At 43.1% G+C, this 19,251-nt stretch overlaps 1 long non-coding RNA gene across 1 annotated transcript in view; it reads left to right on the forward strand.

Annotated features, from left to right (window-relative positions):
* LOC149981262 (uncharacterized) overlaps positions 1–17,269 on the forward strand; it is a 23,792-nt gene extending 6,523 nt beyond the window's left edge. The window contains exon 4 of the long non-coding RNA XR_016483309.1: positions 16,660–17,269. This is a non-coding gene — a long non-coding RNA (uncharacterized LOC149981262). The remainder of the gene's footprint in view (positions 1–16,659) is intronic.
* The last annotated feature ends 1,982 nt before the right edge of the window (positions 17,270–19,251 follow it).

The raw sequence follows: 19,251 nt of genomic DNA on the forward strand, positions 1-19,251 counted from the left end.
AGTATGTATCCCAGGTAAGGGACAAACGCAGCGCATTTGGACACAGACAAACCAGTCGAACAAGAAAAGGTTTAAACACGTAGAATGAACTAATTGACCAAGATTTAACATGATTGACTCAACAGAACCATGATCATTTATTACAGAGACCCCTGACCTTAGAAAGAGCCTGAACACTGTCTATATTCCACCTGTGTGTGTACATTCTGTTCGTGTGTGTGCTCTTGTTTTATGTTTTTATGTGCGTGTGTTTCTTGTGTGTTCCTGTGTGTGTGTGTGTGTGTGTGTGTGTGTGTGTGTGTGTGTGTGTGTGTGTGTGTGTGTGTGTGTGTGTGTGTGTGTGTGTGTGTGTGTGTGTGTGTGTATCTGTGGGAGTATTTAAAGAGAAGGCATACGCAGTTTTCCGCTCCGTTCTGGTTCGGTTGAGTCCAATCCGACACGTACTGCAGAGAAGCATACAGGAGGTGCAGCGAATCAGTCAGCACTTTTCACCTGCTCTGAATAGATTTTAGGACATTATTCATCCCATTCATTTCTACCTTTCTAAAAAAGAAACAGTTGTATCTCATACTTCAACGGTCACAGAATAGTTTTTTTGGCCCTTTGATTTTAGTTCAACGTTTTTAAAAACGGGAATCAGAAGCTGGTTTGTCTGTTGGGCGACGGCAACTCAGACAGCAGTTTACAGTAAATGGTGCAGAGAACAAACGCTTACTAATGGATACCATGGGCTTCAGCAGCAGGCCAGAGAGAGGAAGGAGCTAAGACTGGGGCTAAGACGCTGTAGCTCTAACACCAGATGATTGACACTCTGTCTGATGTTTGCGCATGGTCGTAATGTCCATCTGAGTTTGGCTGTAAGTAATTACACTGGTTTGGGCATACTGTAGTCACTTGGCCTGGTTTGGATGGACGGAAGAAACCTCTGCTTTTTTAAATACTGTTACCTGTGTTTTGTGCCGGGTCTGTTCTTTAAGCCGGTTTTGGGTACAGTTACCATACAGAACCTTATCTGGGTGTAGTTATAATCATTTAGCTGATGATCACTCTTCGACAAAGCTACAGATTGGTCAGAGATCAGAGATTTGGTCAGAGATCTTTCAACTTCTAAAAGGACAGGAAACATTGCTGCCCCAAAGTGTTAGGAACCAGAAAGGTCACTGATTGTTCCCTGGTCTGTACAGAGAGATACATCTACCTAGCCTACAGAGACAATCTGGATCTGAAATGCATGAAACGACACATCAGAGGTGACCTGACTGCACGCTCTCTGAGAGGTCAGTGAGTGTAGAGGATGTGTGTGTGATGATGGGGTGGGCATAGTGTCTTTATTATGGCCTGTTGGAGGTGGATTTGTAAGGAACAGAGGGAAAGGTTGCCCTACAGACAGAGAATTATTTGAGGGAAGTGTCTGTATGGTCAGCGGTAGTATGGTCAGAGACAGAGAGAGGAGGGACAGACTGAGTGGGGGCTGGGAGCGAGAGAGAGAATGGCAGCGAGGGAGAGATAGAGAAAGAGAGCACTGGAGGGGGAGAGGTGCGGCGGGAATAGTGGTGAGCAGGCGAGGCGAGGCAGGGCTGGATTGATGATGGTGTTCCGGGCAGGGGGGTTAGGGGGGGTATATTGTTCTGTCATTTGCCTGTGTCAGCAGGTGGAAGCGCTCATCAGGACATTAAATATGCAACAATGCTGACTGCGGCACCGTGCTGAGACAGCCAAAGCCAGCTGACTGGGGGGCCCACTAAACCTGTGCCGCCCGCCTGACCCACACACCACAGCCTCCCGTCAACCTGCCTGCCTGCCTGGCTGGCTGTCCGAATGGACAACCCTGTCTGGGGCTCCACAAAGGGGAGGGCAATAGGATACAGTTAAGTGTAACATTGAAAATTATGACCGGAAATACTGTACTGACTGAAGAATGCGAGCTGGTATAATACAGGCCAAAGGTGTAATGTTATGTGGTGTAATTGTGTTACATACCAATATGGCCCAACATGTCAGTGTGGTGCTATGGTGTAAATTAGTATGGCGCATTTTGATAAGTAAAAGTGGTGTATCTGGGTGTCAGGCAGAGGGGCCTGGGGGGGGGGGGGGCTGTTTATTGTGTGGGAGCTTTAATCTGTTCGTAGCAGTGTCCTGTACTGTGCTGTGCGAGGGTGTACACTACACCACAGTACACTACAGTTCAGTACACTATAGCACACTACACTACACTACATTGTGTGTGATATCATGTGAGTGTAAGAGTTTAGTGCAAGCCTAGTAATGTACTGAGTAATGTACAGTCAGGTCAAATATTGTTGGCACCTTTGATAAAATAAATAATACAAATACAGAGCTATATATATATATATATATATATATATAGTATGATTTTATATATCTATATATATAGTATGATTTTATATATCTATATATATATAGTATGATTTTATATATCTATATATATAGTATGATTTTATATATCTATATATATAGTATGATTTTATATATCTATATATATAGTATGATTGAAATAATTGCTCAGATATGTATTTTTTTTAACAATGTGTCAAGATGATTGGCACTTCTGTTTTCAATACTTAGTATTTGTACTATTTATTTTACACAGTCTCATCTTTTTCAAGGGTGCCAATCATTTGGGACTTGACTGTATGTGCCTCCTCGCCTCGCCTCGCCTCAACACAAAGACACAGACAGGACAACTCTATTGTACTGTATATTACTCTATTGTACCGTATATTACTCTATAGTTCTGGATCTATAGCTCAAACAGAACACCTATCTATCTGTAGGCTGGAAAACAACTTCAAGTCCTCAGGTTACAGGGGAATGCCTACTATTGACATCACAAACAAACACTCTATCGATTTGGTTGTTATTTGTTATATCGTTCTCAGTGTATCTTTTTCCGTAATGTACACATTATCAGTGGCTGGACTTTCTATAGTGACATTGATATTCTATTACTCCTTGCACCAGTGCAGTCTTGTCTTTGTGGCAGATTTAAGGGGGAGAGGCCACGACCTATCCCAAAATGCATTGCCACTAACAACCCTCAATCAGTCAATAAAATGGTAATTGATAAGATATCCTGGGCGATAAAACTAAAACAGAGTATGCCAGAATGCCTCAGAGAAAGACTGCACATTGTCTCTGAATATACGAACAATCTGAAATGTGGCGTCCTTGTGACAACAAAGTAGCAGAAGAGTGACGGCGAAAGACATACAGTACTTCAAACAGTCCTGAAAAAAAGATGCTTAATTAATTACTCAATTACCATAGTGCTGAACCTTGTGACCTCTCCATAATTTATTTACATCTTTGAAAAGTCAATTAGTCAATCGGCCATTACACGGCTGTTGACGAGAGACTGTGGGACGTCTGATCTGATCGAAGCACAATCAAAGTATTGATCAGCGAGAAGACACAGGCTGCATCTAAGAAAATGAATATGAAGGTTTTTCACGCCAGTGCAATTACAATATTACTCAAACGAAGCTCTATTAAAACACCCAGCGTGAAACCTCTTATGTGGGCCATCCATACCATCCAGTTGTATCCTGGCAGGGTCAGGGGCTCAGGCCTCTCTGTTGCTCCAGACTAGCCCCTCGTTTCCCCTCCCCATTCCCCGGGCCGTGCCCATCCGCCTGAACACGAGAACAGGGATCAATGTTGAGGAGGTTTGTTTCAATCAATTAAACAGACAAGTGGCTGCATTCATTTCCAATAACCCCATCCAAACCCTACACAACTCTCTCTGTCTGCAGAAACACAGGAACTGTAGAATAGTCCAGGCGCTCTCCATTTTACATGGATACATAATGAATAACTGCATCGCTAAAATCACAGCTGGACTCCACAGGGTAAATTATTTTGGATCATAAAAGCATTTATTTTTTCTCGAAGTAAAATTTATGCTGCCATTTTCATTGTGTTTTTGTAATAATTAATGCAACATGGAACAAATCAAATGGAACAACGTGGATAGAAAACAGTTTCACTGATTATAATTGCGATAGGCTATAGTTTTGCATGTGTATTGTGAAGAAGGCCTACACAGCATTATCATAGTAGAGTATCGTCCAAGTACCCAGACTTGCCAGCTGCTTGAACTGATGTTCGGTCCAGACCCTGGCCATTAGTTCACAATATGAACTGGCCATGCTTACTGGAAATTATCACGTGGGCTAATTAAAATTCAGCGGAGCTGTAAAGACGGAGGAAGTAATTAAAGGAACAAGGGCACTCTGATGGAAGCATCTTCTTGTCAATGACGGCCGTGAAAATGTCTACTGCTCTACTGTTTCCTCGCCACACACACACACACACACACACACACACACACACACACAAGTGCGCAAACACACACACCCACATATGCGCACAAACGCACGCACACACATTTGTGCGCCAGAACAATTACTACATTGCAGAGGTTTATAGTTGTCGTAATATTATCGTTACATAGATCCTCTGTTTATAAGGTCATAACGTTTATAGCTTATGCTGTAATAATATGGTAATTATAGATGGGAAAGAATGACTATATTTTATCAGAATGATAACCCAAGGTAACTAGGATTACACAATTGCAAATTAAATGTTTCCCAAAAGTCATTATGTTCCAGAACTGACTTTACTTGATATTTTAACTTCAAACAATGTTTTGTTATGAAGTGTCAAAATAAATGATGACATGGTCATATGTTAGGTCTTTTTCTCATTCATAAACCTCACCATCCTCTGCAACATAGGGCTATGTAAAATAGCACTGCCAAAGGGGGAATAGTATTTCTCAGAGGCAATATAAGATTCAACAATGTGCCTGGACACCTTTATTATACTATCTATGGTTGTAACAAAATAGAGCCAGAATATAGCCAGAATATAGCCAGAATATAACCAGAACATAGCCAGAATAGAGCCAGAATAGAGCCAGAATAGAGCCAGAACATTTCCAGAACATAGCCAGAACATAGCCAGAATAGAGCCAGAATATAGCCAGAACATTGTCAGAATATAGCCAGAACATTGTCAGAATATAGCCAGAACATTGCCAGAATAAAACATAAGAATATAAATGAATGGCAAAAGCAGGACAAGGGCAACCTAACCTACTTCAAGCGGAGCCTAGCACAGTTGTGTCTGAGTGGATGTACACTTTCACTTAGTGTTTGCTTGTTCTTGTGATTGTCTGTTTCAGGATGTGTGTGTGTGTACGAGCCCATGCTTGTGCATGCATGATGTGTGTGGGTTTTCTCTTTGTGTGTGTGGCCTAGCGTATCGTCCTGCTGGTCCCCTATAAGCGGGGTGTAATTGGGAGCAGCAGCAGTGTGTGTAGTGCTGCAGACAGGGTGTCAGGACAGCTGTGGAGCACGAGAAGAGGAGGAGAGGAAAGGAGGAGTGGCAGGTGAGAGGAGGAGACACGGCAGGCACAGAGGAGGACCGGAGTAGCAAGTATCCCTGATTAAACAATGTTTTAAGTGAACATACATCTCAGGGTGAGAGGAGTGCGACGCCAGGGAGAGTTAGCTTTACACTGCCACAGCAAGCTGGAACAGCTAAGAACTGGGACTGCTGGAGAGAAACAATGAAAGAGAGAAACGGGAGAAAGAAGGTAGAACGAGAGCAGGGAGAGGAGAGGAAGAGAGGAAATTGGAGAGGGATGGGTGAAAATTAAAAAGATGGGGATGAGAGAGAAGGAGGAAACGAGTGAACAAGAGAGGAGATGGAGTTGGAAAGAAGCCAGGGAAGTGTGTGAGTGAGAGAGAGCCAGTGGACTGAAAATGAGTCCCTAAAACACATAAAGAGTTATGTTTTCTGAGCTGTTCCAGCAGCCGCTGGGTGGTTTGAAATAATTGCTCCTCTTTTCGCGGGAAAACTATTACAATGTCATGGTCAGATTATTATCTATAATGGTAGGAATGTAAAGTGGTAGAATGTGCATGGGCTCAGTGTTATTATTAGCAGCAGCAGCAGCAGTAACAGTGGGAGTAGTATTAACATGAGTGGGAAGGAGAGCATTTTGAGTTATTTGCATGATTACTGTCCGGACCCTACTGATCTGCCTGTGGCCTGCTGGCCAGCCGGACAGACAGGCAGCCAGGCTGAGGGGCTCATTAGTGGGGAAATACAGAGATTGTGTGGCTCTGTAATGGGAGCAATAGGGAACACCGGTCTGGAGCAGAGCCGAGCAGCAAGCCAAGTGCCCAAGGTCCCTGAAGGACACTTGAAGGTAAGGGGAAGGACTGTAGGGTAGGAGAGAAACCAGCGAGCAGAGCTAGGAGGAATAGAGGGGAAAACATGAACTCACACAGGATGGGTTAAATTAGAGACCCTCGAGAGTACTGCAGTGGTGCGTGTGCCAATAGAATTCTTGGGATAATGTGTATTTGTGTTTGCTTCAATTATGTATATTGTGGGAGAAGGTTTATAAAGTTAGGTCATCCACATACTTTTTTTTGTGGAACATTTGAAAACCAAACCTATAATTCAATCAAATATTTTTCAGTTACACTCAAACAGATTGAAAGTTGTTGGTCTTGCTCTGTCAATACGTAGCGAACGCAACATCGGACTTAATCTTCCCCTCATTTACACGCATACCGTACCTTGATAAGAACTATTCCCAAGTGGCTGACTTCTTTCTTCGCCTTATCATACAGTACTCTGTCTCAAGGCAACCCAGAATTGCTGATTTGAATCACCTTGCCTCCCCTCTCTCTCATGTACAGCTTTAGAAGACAAGGGGAGATTAAATGCAATAGATTCAAATCTATTCGATGGCCTTAACTGGGTTCATCCTCTGTTGCCCTTTGTTTCTGGGTGACACCAGTTAAACACAGCACATTTAATACAACCTCTTTCTCTTTAGAGAGACGTGCAGGGGACTGTTGGGCTGACAAAGGGCTGTCCGACTCTCACAACAGAGAGCGTGTCAGCCAGCATATTCTTCCGCCTGAGCTCCTTTCTGAGTTTAACTGCATTGGATTTTTGTTTGGCGGCAGAGTGTATATCAAGCACTGCTTTGTGAGCCTGCCGGTGATGGTGATGAAAGCATGGCTAAAATATCTAAGTGGTTGTACTTCGTTAAGGGAGGGGTGGGAGTGATGGTGGGAGAGGTGTGGGGAGGGGCTGGAGGGGGCAGTAGGATCGTGCATGTGGTAAGAATCAGTCTGCATAAAGTAAGCATAGGGAGAGGAAGAGAGAGAGAGAGAGAGAGAGAGAGAGAGAGAGAGAGAGATGTGAAGATGGGTCTGCTCTGCTGCAGTTTGGCAGCCAGTTGTAATGCGTATATATGACATCATTCTCTGACAAAGTGCGAGGACGTCATCAAATCAAAGGTGGTTTTCTGTTAAATGTAGACCACAGATGTCTGATGCTTTTACGGAATTCCAGTAGTCCTTCACCTCCACATTCATTTTTTTTTTATGTCACTGCCCTGTCTGTCTCTCTCTGGCTTTCTCTCTTTGTGCTGGTGAGTTAAGAGCCTGACCCGGGTACTGCTATCATGGTTATTAGGAGTTGAGTGGATCCATTACTTCCTCTGCTCTGCTGTGTCTGAGTGGCAAGAGGAAAGGCAGCTTTCCGCTGGGGTTAACCAGGGCGAGTCCCAGACCCGGCTATCGTCCCGGCCTCAGAACAGCGGTGACGACGCAGCCCGAGATTTGCCTTTAACGGCACCGTCTGTCCCCCTCCCTGAGCCGTAAATAATTTTACTGCAAGAAGGTGCAGGTTAAAATCAGCCGCGCCGCAAAAGAGAGGCTCAGCACTCTCATCTCAGACTGTCAAGGCCAACAAGACAAATGGCGTGTCCAAGAGTAAACTGCTTTTAAGCAAATATATAGCCCAATAACTACATGTACTTTAGTTTTTGTTGTTTTTAAGCGTCTTTGAGATGATCTGTATGATGAAAAGCTCTAAGTAAAATAAATCTTCTTTCTTTTTTAAGCAACATTACATTGACCCTAACACAACGTAGCAGGCTTAAAATAAATGCCTGAAACTAGATCCCCTACATACTGGTCTTGACGAGAAGAAAAACAACTGGAGTGGGAGGTTCTCTTCTGCACTGCTCAACCAATCCAGTAAATGTGGAGGAGGAGTTAAGATGGAGTGTCATCTTGTTAACTTACAAAAGTCACATCGAAGGCTTTCTTTCCATATCGGTTGTTGGGGACTCGGCAGAGGCTACATTGACCCAGAACTGAGAGGATTTTTAAGTTCCAACCCAGTCACACACAGGATGCGCAGGAGAAGAGAAATAATCAAACCCAATTTACATCTGGTGGCTCTATGCAAAGACAGACAGAAAGAGATAAAGAGGGCAGGGAAATAATTAAATATATCATCTAAATTGCTATTGATTCTTTAAAGGGTGTCGCCGTTAGATTAAAAGGTTAAGAAATAAAACCGCTTTGAGGATTAAATCATTCCGAAGTAAAATCAAGACTGAGGAATTAAACAAGGCAATAATCACAGAGTATGCCTCTCACAGAGTAGAGCTTTAATTATGTCACATAATTCGTTAGACACAGTCAGGAAAGGATACTGCGTATCAACAAACTATGGAACACTATAGAACATGTCTGTTGTGTAAACTAGGCCTACGGAGTGTAAACTATACAGTACAGACGCAAGGTCAGTCAGGTTTTCTGTCATTTTTTATCTTTGTGAGGGAAGAGAAGCCGGCCGGCCTGGGAGGATAAAGGATCCTGTTACAATACCGACTCCTTCCCTGATCAACCAATCAGGAAAGGGAATAGTGCTGAGTCAGGGCCTGGGTGCTGCTCTGCTCACGTCCGAATGCAGGGGAGAGGAGCCAGCACACCACCGCACTGCACTGCAGCAGCACTCCCACCTCTCTCTCCCCTGACACCAGGGGGCCTCAGCTGGGGAGACCACCAAACTACCAACCCCAGGCTTCAATGGCTGGGTAGGCCTTGGGCTCAACCCTCGCTCTAAGAACAGGGAACTGTGACCACATCTAGTCCTTCCAATTTTCCCTATCCTCCAGTGTACATTCTTAGAAAAAAAGGGTTCCAAAAGGGTTCTGCCACTGTCCCCATAGGAGAACCCTTTTTGGTTCCATGTAGAACCATTTTTGGTTCCAGGTAGAACTCTTTTGGGTTCAATGTAGAACCCTCTGTGTAAAGGGTTCTACATGGAACCAAAATAGGTTAGTACAAGAGTTTGCCTACGGGGACAGCCGAAGAACCCTTTTTGGTTCTAGAAAGCACCATTTTTTCTAAGAGTGTAGTGCTCACACACAACACAACACATCCCCAATTCTTCCGTTTAAGTAGATAATTAGTAGAAGTAAATAAAGGCTGTGTAGATAAAGTTTACGGTCTGAGCAGAGGTCAAGCGGTTTCATTACTGGGAGTGAATTAGCCTCATTAACCAGAGGACTGATTGACATCTTCCCCAGAACCATGCTGTCACGGGCCTTCCATTAACAATGACTGGGGCACAGCACAGTGTACCACAGTGTCCAACACTGACATGGACCAGCGGAAAAAACCATACGGTCACACTCAAATCTCGCGTTTCTGCTGAGCTGTCTCCCACAGTCTCTACCTCTAGTAGTGAACTCATACCTCATTTTTGCGTCATGAATGGATGATTGCCATGATTTTACATGAGTGATTTTTTTCTGTCACAAGGTAGTGTTTGTATTTTATACTGCTGTGCATCTCTGTCAGTTTGTGTTACTTGTGTTTGGCTGGTCCAGACCGGCATCCCCAAGGCCCTGCTCTGTTCAATTGCAGAGGTGTAAAGTAATAAAGTAAAGATACTTTAAACTACTACTTAAGTAGTTTTTGGGGGTATCTGTACTTTACTTTACTATATATATTGTTGACAACATTTACTTTTACTCCACTACATTCATGAAGAAAATATGTACTGTTTACACAATACATTTTCCTTGACACCCAAAAGTACTAATTACAGTTTGACCTCTTAGCGGGACAGGAAAATGGTCCAATTCACACACTTATCAAGAGAACATCCGTGGTCATGCCTACTTCCTCTGATCTGATACTTAAATTTTTTTAAACTAAATACTTTGACACATTTACTCAAGTAATATTTTAATGGGTGACTTTCATTTAATTTTCTATTACTCAAGTAGGCCGTCATTGTAAATAAGAATATGTTCTTAACTGACTTGCCTAGTTAAATAAAGGTTACATTTAAAAAACATTTTTTTACAAAAAATGACAATTGGTCACTGAATCTGTGGTGGCACTAGAGGGCAGAGAGTAAGAGCAGCACGGGTCCCTGCACAATGTGGATGTGACAGGAAGTGATGCATTTTGATGGTCCCCAGCCCTTTGGTCCACCAGCCCTCCAGACCAGAGGGGAGGGAAGGGAGAGGTGTAGTGTCATTCAACAGGCCAGCTGCCTGAGAACCACTCAGAGCTCACTTGTCCAGATAAGGAGAGAGAGAGAGCCGAGTGAAATGGTTGACAGGAACAGAGGGGCAGAGAGAGAGAAAGAGCGAGAGCGAGAGAGTGAGAGAGAGAGAGAGAGAGAGAGAGAGAGAGAGAGAGAGAGAGAGAGAGAGAATTGTGACAGAGAGGGGAGTGATACAGAGAGAGCAAGAGAGCAAGAGAGAGTGACGGACAGACCGTTCTGTGCATCTAAAATAAAAATAAAGATAATATTGAAGCAAAGTGACAGGCTGTGCAGTGGGACAGGGTTCAGAGTGTCAGACCCTCTTTAGGGCTAAACATAGTCTCATCAGCAGTTGCCCCTTACACCACTTGTACACAGTTCCCTCCTACCCCTCCCTACCCCTCCCTCCAGGGTCCAGCTGTCCCAAACCCTGATCCCTCCTTCCCATCTCCAATATAAGGGCAGGAATGCAGGGCCGAGCAGGTTCCCAGAATAGACACAAGCATCCAGTCCGACTAAAAGCAGCCAGACTGATAGAGGGCACACTGCATGCACGCACGCACACACACACAAACACACACCAGACACACACACACACACCAGACACACACTCTCCCCCTGATTCCTCACAAAAGTATGCATATAGGCGCTGCATACACACACGTACAGTACAGTTGCCTAAAACACACACCCATACGTCTCAAAACAAGCACGCCTTCTAAGCCTGTCTATTTGCGTGTTACAATTTGCATTTGAGTAGAGGAGGTGTTGAGAGGTGAGCATTTGCCTCGACTACTAATTACAATTTATGCCTGGAGAATATGACACCTCTAATATCATCACTTTACTGTGTACTTTCTAAGGAACAGCCAAAGGACATCACCCGGCTGCCACACAATTAATCAATCTCATCACCTTCACCTGAAGAAGTACAGATGACTTTATAAATACCTGTCTATATGAGCTAAACGGATGTGTGTTTTTAAGGGGGGAAACATATGGAGGGAAAGATTTGAATGAGAAGCAGGAAAGTGTAACAGAGGGATTCTGTATCTAATCTATAGAAAGCCCTTGTGTGAAAAGGATTTCATGCCAAGCCATTTTCTCCTCTTAACTCAAGTACACCCTAAATACACTCCCTTGGTCTAAATCACACACACACACACACACACACACACACACACACACACACACACACACACACACACACACACACACACACACACACACACACACACACACACACACACACACACACACACATACATACATACATACATACATACATACATACATACATACACACACACATACCTCACAAATAACAGGCTACTTTGACACTGACAAACTGAGTATCTGATATCAATAAAAACGACCTTGTCTTCAATCCATCAATAGCCTAGACCTAGGTGTGTGGAGACACACAAGTTGTACAATATGAGTCGGAAAATATAGTCCTAAAAAGGTTTCCAGTTTCACTGATTCACCACCCAATGATACTCAGCTCACTCACCTGCGATGGCCGATGCTCTCGTGCCAAAAGCTTATCTCTCTTTTGTTTTATTTGGTAAAACAACGCTGTTCGCTCATTAGGCCTATTTGGAAGTTGTTAACTTGGTAGCCTACAGACAGATTAGCAGGATCCATTTGATTGCCAATCCATTTGATTCTATTTGAAATATTGCGAAAGGCCTGTTTTGGCTGCTTGCTGTTCATTGACAGATTTGCCGCGTAGGCATGCCTTGTGATTGGGCTACACACAGCTAGGCAAAAATATAAATAATATAATAATAGTGATCATCAAATTATAGGCCTACTCCTGGTGTAGTATTCGAAATGATTTCATTTATTTCAACAACAAAAAAGACAGCAGTAATTCTATAACTTTGGAAAATGTATTTCAATTTATCAGGGGTGCTGCGATTCAGGGCAGTGATTCATTTTTGATTCCGGTCTGAGTCTGACACCCGATTTAGATCCGATTCAATCAGTTCCGGGCCCCCGGACGAGGGCCGCTTCTGGTCCGATTCCTCATTGCTAGCTTGGGCGTCACCTCCAGACTCCTTCGCGCGGGTATGATTCTATAAGATAAGAAAATAAATGATGAAGTACAACGCTGGAGAGATGAGAGTTGCAAGCTCACGTCTTTTTGAGTAGAGAGAGAGATATATCACAGAAAGTGAATCTCATTCTAGTTCTGAGCGATATACTGGCGCGCAAATCTCTCTCACCACAGCAAGCGTTATTCTACATAGGCTACATAGGCAATGTTGCGCAAATCATAAACCCGGGCCTGCCCAACACGAATCAATTATCAGGCACGTGTCCACTTTACGTTGTTTAGAGGGTAGCTAGGAGAATTACAGAGGAGTCGACTTGAATTAGCCTAACTCTGATTGCTTTTATTATCATTTTTACATCACAAACAGTGACAATTGTTTGTCATGCCACAAGCGGTACCGGATCCTGGAAAATGGATTCCTTAACGAAACACTCCAAAACAGAGTTGCAGGGATACCGCTCCAATTAAGCACTGCTAGTATCCCTCGATCATGTTTAGTACTTACTATATAGAATGTTGTAGTATACTGTAAAATACTTCAGTATTACCTGCAAAAAAAACACGGTTGTAAATACTACAGTAATATCCGGAAAAACACTCCAGTTGCCAAAAATACTACACTTTTTTTTAAACATTCCCCAACCCCCTATCTCAAACTGACAAATCTAAAAAGTTAAATTTTAAAAAGGACAAATCTACATGCCAAGTGTAGACCATATTGTGTTCCCTAAAGGGCAGAAGTGATACCGAACTACAGATTATGGAAAATCAGCTCTTTTAGTATAGTTATTTTACTACAGTATTGAACTGCAAATACAACAGTAAACTATATATATACTACATATATAAACTATATTATACTACAGTAAAAACTAATTTGGTCCGCAAAAACAGTACAGTGAATACTATAGTAAAGTCAGCAAAAACACTACAGTGAATACTATAGTATTTATACCATAGTATACCATAGTATTTTTTATGTGCACATTCTGCAGTGCTGTACGGTGCGGTAGAGATATAACTAAAGCATCTCGGGGACAGGTAGAATTCAGGCCATACCTCGGTGTCCTTCCCCGTGTGCTACTCCTCTCCTCTCCTCGGTTGTCACTAGTTACTACAGCCACAAAGTCGCAAACACGCATATTTAAACAATTTATCTTCTTAAAATTTGATTTTAAACCTAACCCTAACCTTAACCACACTGCAAACCTTATGTCTAACCCTAACCTTAAATTAAGACCAAAAATCTAATTTTTGTTTTAATTCGTTTTTACCATATAGCCACTTTTGACTTTATGTTTGTGCTATCTAGTGGATACTCCTGCTCCTCTTCTCCTCTCTTCTCATCTCCTCTCCCAGCCAAGGAAGTGTCTCCCTCATCAATTCACCGGGCGCTCAGGTGACAAGTTTGTGTTGCTCTTTAGCTCGCCCGCCTGTTTTTTAATCACTCATTTTTTAAATTTGATTTGTGTGTTGCAGTTCGTGTCGCTGTTGTTATCTTCACGTGGGGACAGCTGGGGAACAGTGTTGACATCTTAATCGGCCTGTTAAAGTCCTGTTCTGTAGAAGTCTAACCAAGCCCTGGTAGCAATAGGTGCACTACATGTTGTAGTCACATTCACATTCAGGTTGGCACTTTGAGGTACCAGTGAGTTACAGTGCGACAAGGTGTACCACTTTGTTCAGCGTTTATCCTGAAATGATTTAGATGTTACTTTCTGGTTTTGAACATGACCTGGTTCTGAACATGACCTGGTTCTGAACGTGACCTGGTTTTGAAAGGTAGAGGTCATATCTGAGGATGTAGAGTAACTACTGATGTTGGTGATACTGGGATAGGAACCCAGCTGTGTGTATGTGTGAGTCTGAGTGTGACTATGTGTATTCATGCAGGTTGATACTTATATATGAGTGTGCATCCCATGCTATGTCCGCAAGACACTGTACATACATATCTCCCTGTGGACAAGCATCCGAGAGAAAGAGAGAGAAGGAGTGGGAAGATATAAAGGCTGCATTTAGACAGGCAGCCCAATTCTGATATTTGTTCCACTACTAATCCCATCAGATCTTTTCACATCAGATCTTTTTCAGAGCTGATCTTTATTGGTCAAAAGACCAATTAGTGAAAAAAAGATCAAAACTGGGTTGCCTGTCTAGATGTAGCCTCAGAAACACACATTGGGGAGACTGAGCAGTATGCTGAGTAGTATGCTGCATTTGTAGCTACAATGGCTTTCTGATGAGATGAGAGATAGACTAGGGATTGGTGAAGTGGTCAAGGTATAAGGAGGAAAGATGTCAAGAGGAAGGATAGTACAGGACTAAATATCATGATAATGTTATCCTCCGAAACTTGGTCATTAAAAACACTTTTACTATCAATGGCTCGTTTTGTGGAGCCAGGAGTCTGTTGCGGGTGTGAATTGGTTTACTCCCTAATAGCTAAATTATCCGCTAAAGCTAATTGAACAAGGATATGAGTGAGTTGCACCAAAGGCAAGCAGCACACAGTTAGCGGGTGGCTGAGTACACTGAGGCTGGTTATACACTGAGGGCCAACAAAGCCCTGAAGGAGAAATGACAGATCACACAATAAAGAAATGAAGGTACAAAAGATGTGGTAGTTAGGGAGGGAGAGGTAGACATAGAGAACAAGAAAGTAGACACAAGAAAGGATGGAGATTGAGGGGGAAGGAGTAAATGTCAGAGAGCGAGAGAGAGATAGAGGAGGGAGAGAGAGATCGGGGATATGGGGAGAGAGAGGGAGGAGAGGGTGAGGAAGAGAAGGGGAGAAAGTTGTGGAGAGAAAGAGGGGAGAGGGAAACAGAGAGAAAGAGAGAGGGAGGGGGATTGAGAGAGATGCTCTGAAGAGGTCAATGGGAGTTAATTCCTGAGGTGTCGAATCCTGGAGGTTCATTAGCAGTATTGACAGGCCTGTGATAAATTAATTGTTTTCTCAAGTTTGTCTGCAGTTTATATGCTCTCACCTCCTGTTTTCTCTTACATGCAAAAAAAAAGAGGGTTCCTCAAAGGTTCTATGTGGAACCATACTGACCAAAATAACTATTTGAGCCCTTCAATTGTTCTTTGCAGTTTAAAAAGGGTTCTTTCCTCTTTTAGTGATAATTATTATAATATTTTGGTGCGTGGTTTGCGCACAGCTCTTTTTGCGCAACTGTGAGTGTCATTCCAGTTGATCTAACCTGTAATGTTATAATAGTACATATGACTGTGGCTGGTGACGGTGTCTTGTGAAAGACTCACTCACGTATGGTCTTGTGTCAATTGAGAAAGGTTGACTAAGTCAGTAGTCTTCAATTCTCTCCTCAGGGTCCCCAAGCTGTTCCAGAGCTAGCACACCTGATTCGACTATAATAAAACCTATAGAATTGTAACAATATAATATTGCTATTAAACCCCCAAAAAACAGTATGGTTCTACAAAGAACCTTTGAGATTGAGAAAGGTTCTTTATGGAACCATTCTCCATAAAGGTTCTAGAAATAAAAAAATGGGATTTAAAAAATCATGAAAACCATTAAAAATGGGATTTAACCTTAGCGCAACACTTTTTGGTGCTATACCCCTGGGCACACGTTTTGGTTTTTGCCTTAGCACTACACTGCTGATTCAAATAACCAACTCATCATCAAGCTTTGATTATTTTCATCAGCTGTGTAGACCTAGAGCAAAAACCAAAACGTGAACCCAGGAGGAGCCCCAGGACCAACTTTTTTAATGGTTCTTTATAGATCCTTTGGAAAGGGTTCTTTATAGCACCATAGAGGTTCCATTTAGAACCTTAATAGCACGGATCTTATAGAACCATCAAAAAAGAGTTTCCATATAGCACCAAACAGCCCATATTTGGCACTTTATAGAACCATTTGTTTTTTGTGTGTTGGGCCCCACTCCAATCTCCTTTGTTCTCTTTCTACTCCTCACCTCCTCCTCCTCTCCTTTTCTCTGCTCTGTAACTGCCATCATTATTTTCTCTGTTCCCTCCGACCCTCTTGTTACTCCATGCAGGCCTAGGAATTCATACAATGGCACCGTTTTCTCCAATATCAGTTCTTTGTCTGAGTGCTTTCTATGTGGATGTGCTTTTATTTGATCATAACAATTCCACAACGACATGTGTCTGTCAATGAGCTCATCCTCTCCTCCTTTTTGTTACCTCTCATCCAGGACTCTGAAGCTGTCCCACCTCTTCAGACCATACTGAAGGCCTTCACACCAAAAATGCTTTGCTAAAGCTGGTAAAATGGAACCAAATCAACTGTTCAATGGATTTGGTCCCCTTCAACCAGCTGTAGCTGTGCATTGATCACTCCGGATCACTGAAGAGTGGGACAAAGAATGGCTGACAGACACACCAAGAATCCATCTCTCACTGACCTGAGAACAGGGCTCACCAGAGGGAATCTGGCAGAGACACTGTGTCAGGAATGGACACACTGATCCAGGAGCAGAAAAGCCCAACTGAACCTTCAGACCACAACTGGGTAGGCTGCAAGTAGGAATGAATCTTTTGTACACCAGAAGGGATATAGATTTTTTTTGCAATAAAAAATAGTCCAGGTAATTACTTATTTAGTGAGTCAGCGTTTTTGTCATAACTATGTATTGTAATGTTTTACAGTCGATATTGTTGCTATCCTTTGTAACAGACTGTACTGGAAGGGAAAGGAGAAGGGGGATGTGGGGTTGGTAAATAAGTGAAGCAACGGTTGTCTCTCTCTCTTTGACTCTTAATGCAGACGTCTGATCAATAAAAACCCATCCTGAAGTCCATAAACTGCTGAAGTGGTCTTTACTTTTAAGTGTGATCTTACTGAGGAGTGTGGGGGGAGGAGAAAGAGGAGGGAGATAGTGGGGGAAAGGATACATCTGTTGTGGGGGAAGGTAGGGTATGAAAGTAAAGAGGGGAGAGGATTAGAAGAAGGAACTAGATGGTTGATTACACTAATAGAAATAGGAGTCAAACACACCATAGAAGCATGCTGAGAGGTTAAATGTTGCTTCCCCAATTAAACACAGGAGCACGACCACAAGACATGACCTTGGAAAGGGAAAGGGACGTGGTTACCACACGTCCACGTCTACAGCACCTATCAGACCAGCTGAAAACATTCCTCTATAATTATTCACATAATCTGCATCCATAGAGTCCATCAGTATGTCTCTCTGTGTCGCTGTCTGTTACCGTGGCATATTAACCTATTGTCCCTGGTTAAAACCAAACCCACCCACCCTATCTCCTCTCCTCTTCTCCCCTCTCCTCTCCTCTATATCTCTGGGCCTGGAGGTGTCCTCTGTGTGTCTCTATATCTCTGGGCCTGTGGAGGTGTCCTCTCTCCGGGTCTCTATATCTCTGGGCATGTGGAGGTGTCCTCTCTCCAGGTCTCTATATCTCTGGAGCTGTGGAGGTGTCATCTCCTCAGTGTCTCTCTCCATATCTCTGGATCTGTGGAGGTGTCCTCTCTCCGGGTCTCTATATCTCTGGAGCTGTGGAGGTGTCATCTCCTCAGTGTCTCTCTCCATATCTCTGGATCTGTGGAGGTGTCCTCTCTCCGGGTCTCTATATCTCTGGAGCTGTGGAGGTGTCCTCTCTCCGGGTCTCTATTTCTCTGGGCATGTGGAGGTGTCCTCTCTCCGGGTCTCTATATCTCTGGAGCTGTGTAGGTGTCCTCTCTCCGGGTCTCTATATCTCTGGAGCTGTGGAGGTGTCCTCTCTCCGGGTCTCTATATCTCTGGATCTGTGGAGGTGTGACAGATGTTTTAATGTGTCTGCGATTCCTTATCACCCCCCAGATGAAAGCTCAAATTGCCGTCGTTCCTGTGATAGATGGTGTTGAATGCCTTGAACAGATCAGTATGTTTAACCAAAGAAGCATTTGCAGGGGATGAGGAACAAAGTTGACACAGCCTGGGTAAATGGTAGATGTGATCATTTATTTTGTCATGTTTTGGGTGTGGTAAGGTAGTTGAAGGAAAATGTAGGCAATTATAGGAGCTTTAATAACAGCTGTTATTGAAGCAACTACAAAGGCATCAAACAGAACACACACAGAACAAATACATGTCCTGGTTTCAGAACCTAATCCATCTAAATTAATGGGATAACTCAAAACCAATGTCACAGAGGGCATTGATACGGTTCTATTGGGTGATGTAAACAGTTGATAAAAACATAAATCAAATGAAGTAAGAATGCCAATGAATTTACTGTACACCTACTCTACAATACACCTGCAGTCGACTAGCACGAAGTGAATAGGCAACCACCAAACACAGACCAGAAGCGCCAACATTGAACCACTTCTGTCCTGTACGATCCTGCAACTCCTGAAGACCCTGCAATGCAACACACCATCATATAATATGATGACGCTAGCTGCCCTTTACTGTTCATCGATTTAGTGGCCGGGTGACATTGGAGAGCAGGGTGCAATGTGCCAAGTCACATAAAACAATCAACCACATTTTAATATTGAAATGAGGATGAGGATAATTGAGTATTGCAGAGTGTTAGATGTGTGTGTATGTGTATATGTGTATGTGCGCGCGTGTGTGTGTTTAAATGGGTGCAAAAACAACAACATGGTGCACCAAGCCCCATTATTCACACTGTATTGATGTTTGACCACATTCATCACCCACCATGTGACACGGCTCTGTGAGCAATGAGGACAATTTCTCTTCCCGCTCCCTCACTCTCTTTCTTCCTTTTCCCTTTTTGTCCTCCTCCCTTACTTCTCCTTGCTCAATCTCTGTCCA

Source organism: Oncorhynchus mykiss, chromosome 9, assembly GCF_057628025.1.
Source record: "Oncorhynchus mykiss isolate SJ-2025 chromosome 9, ASM5762802v1, whole genome shotgun sequence".
NCBI lineage: Eukaryota > Metazoa > Chordata > Actinopteri > Salmoniformes > Salmonidae > Oncorhynchus > Oncorhynchus mykiss.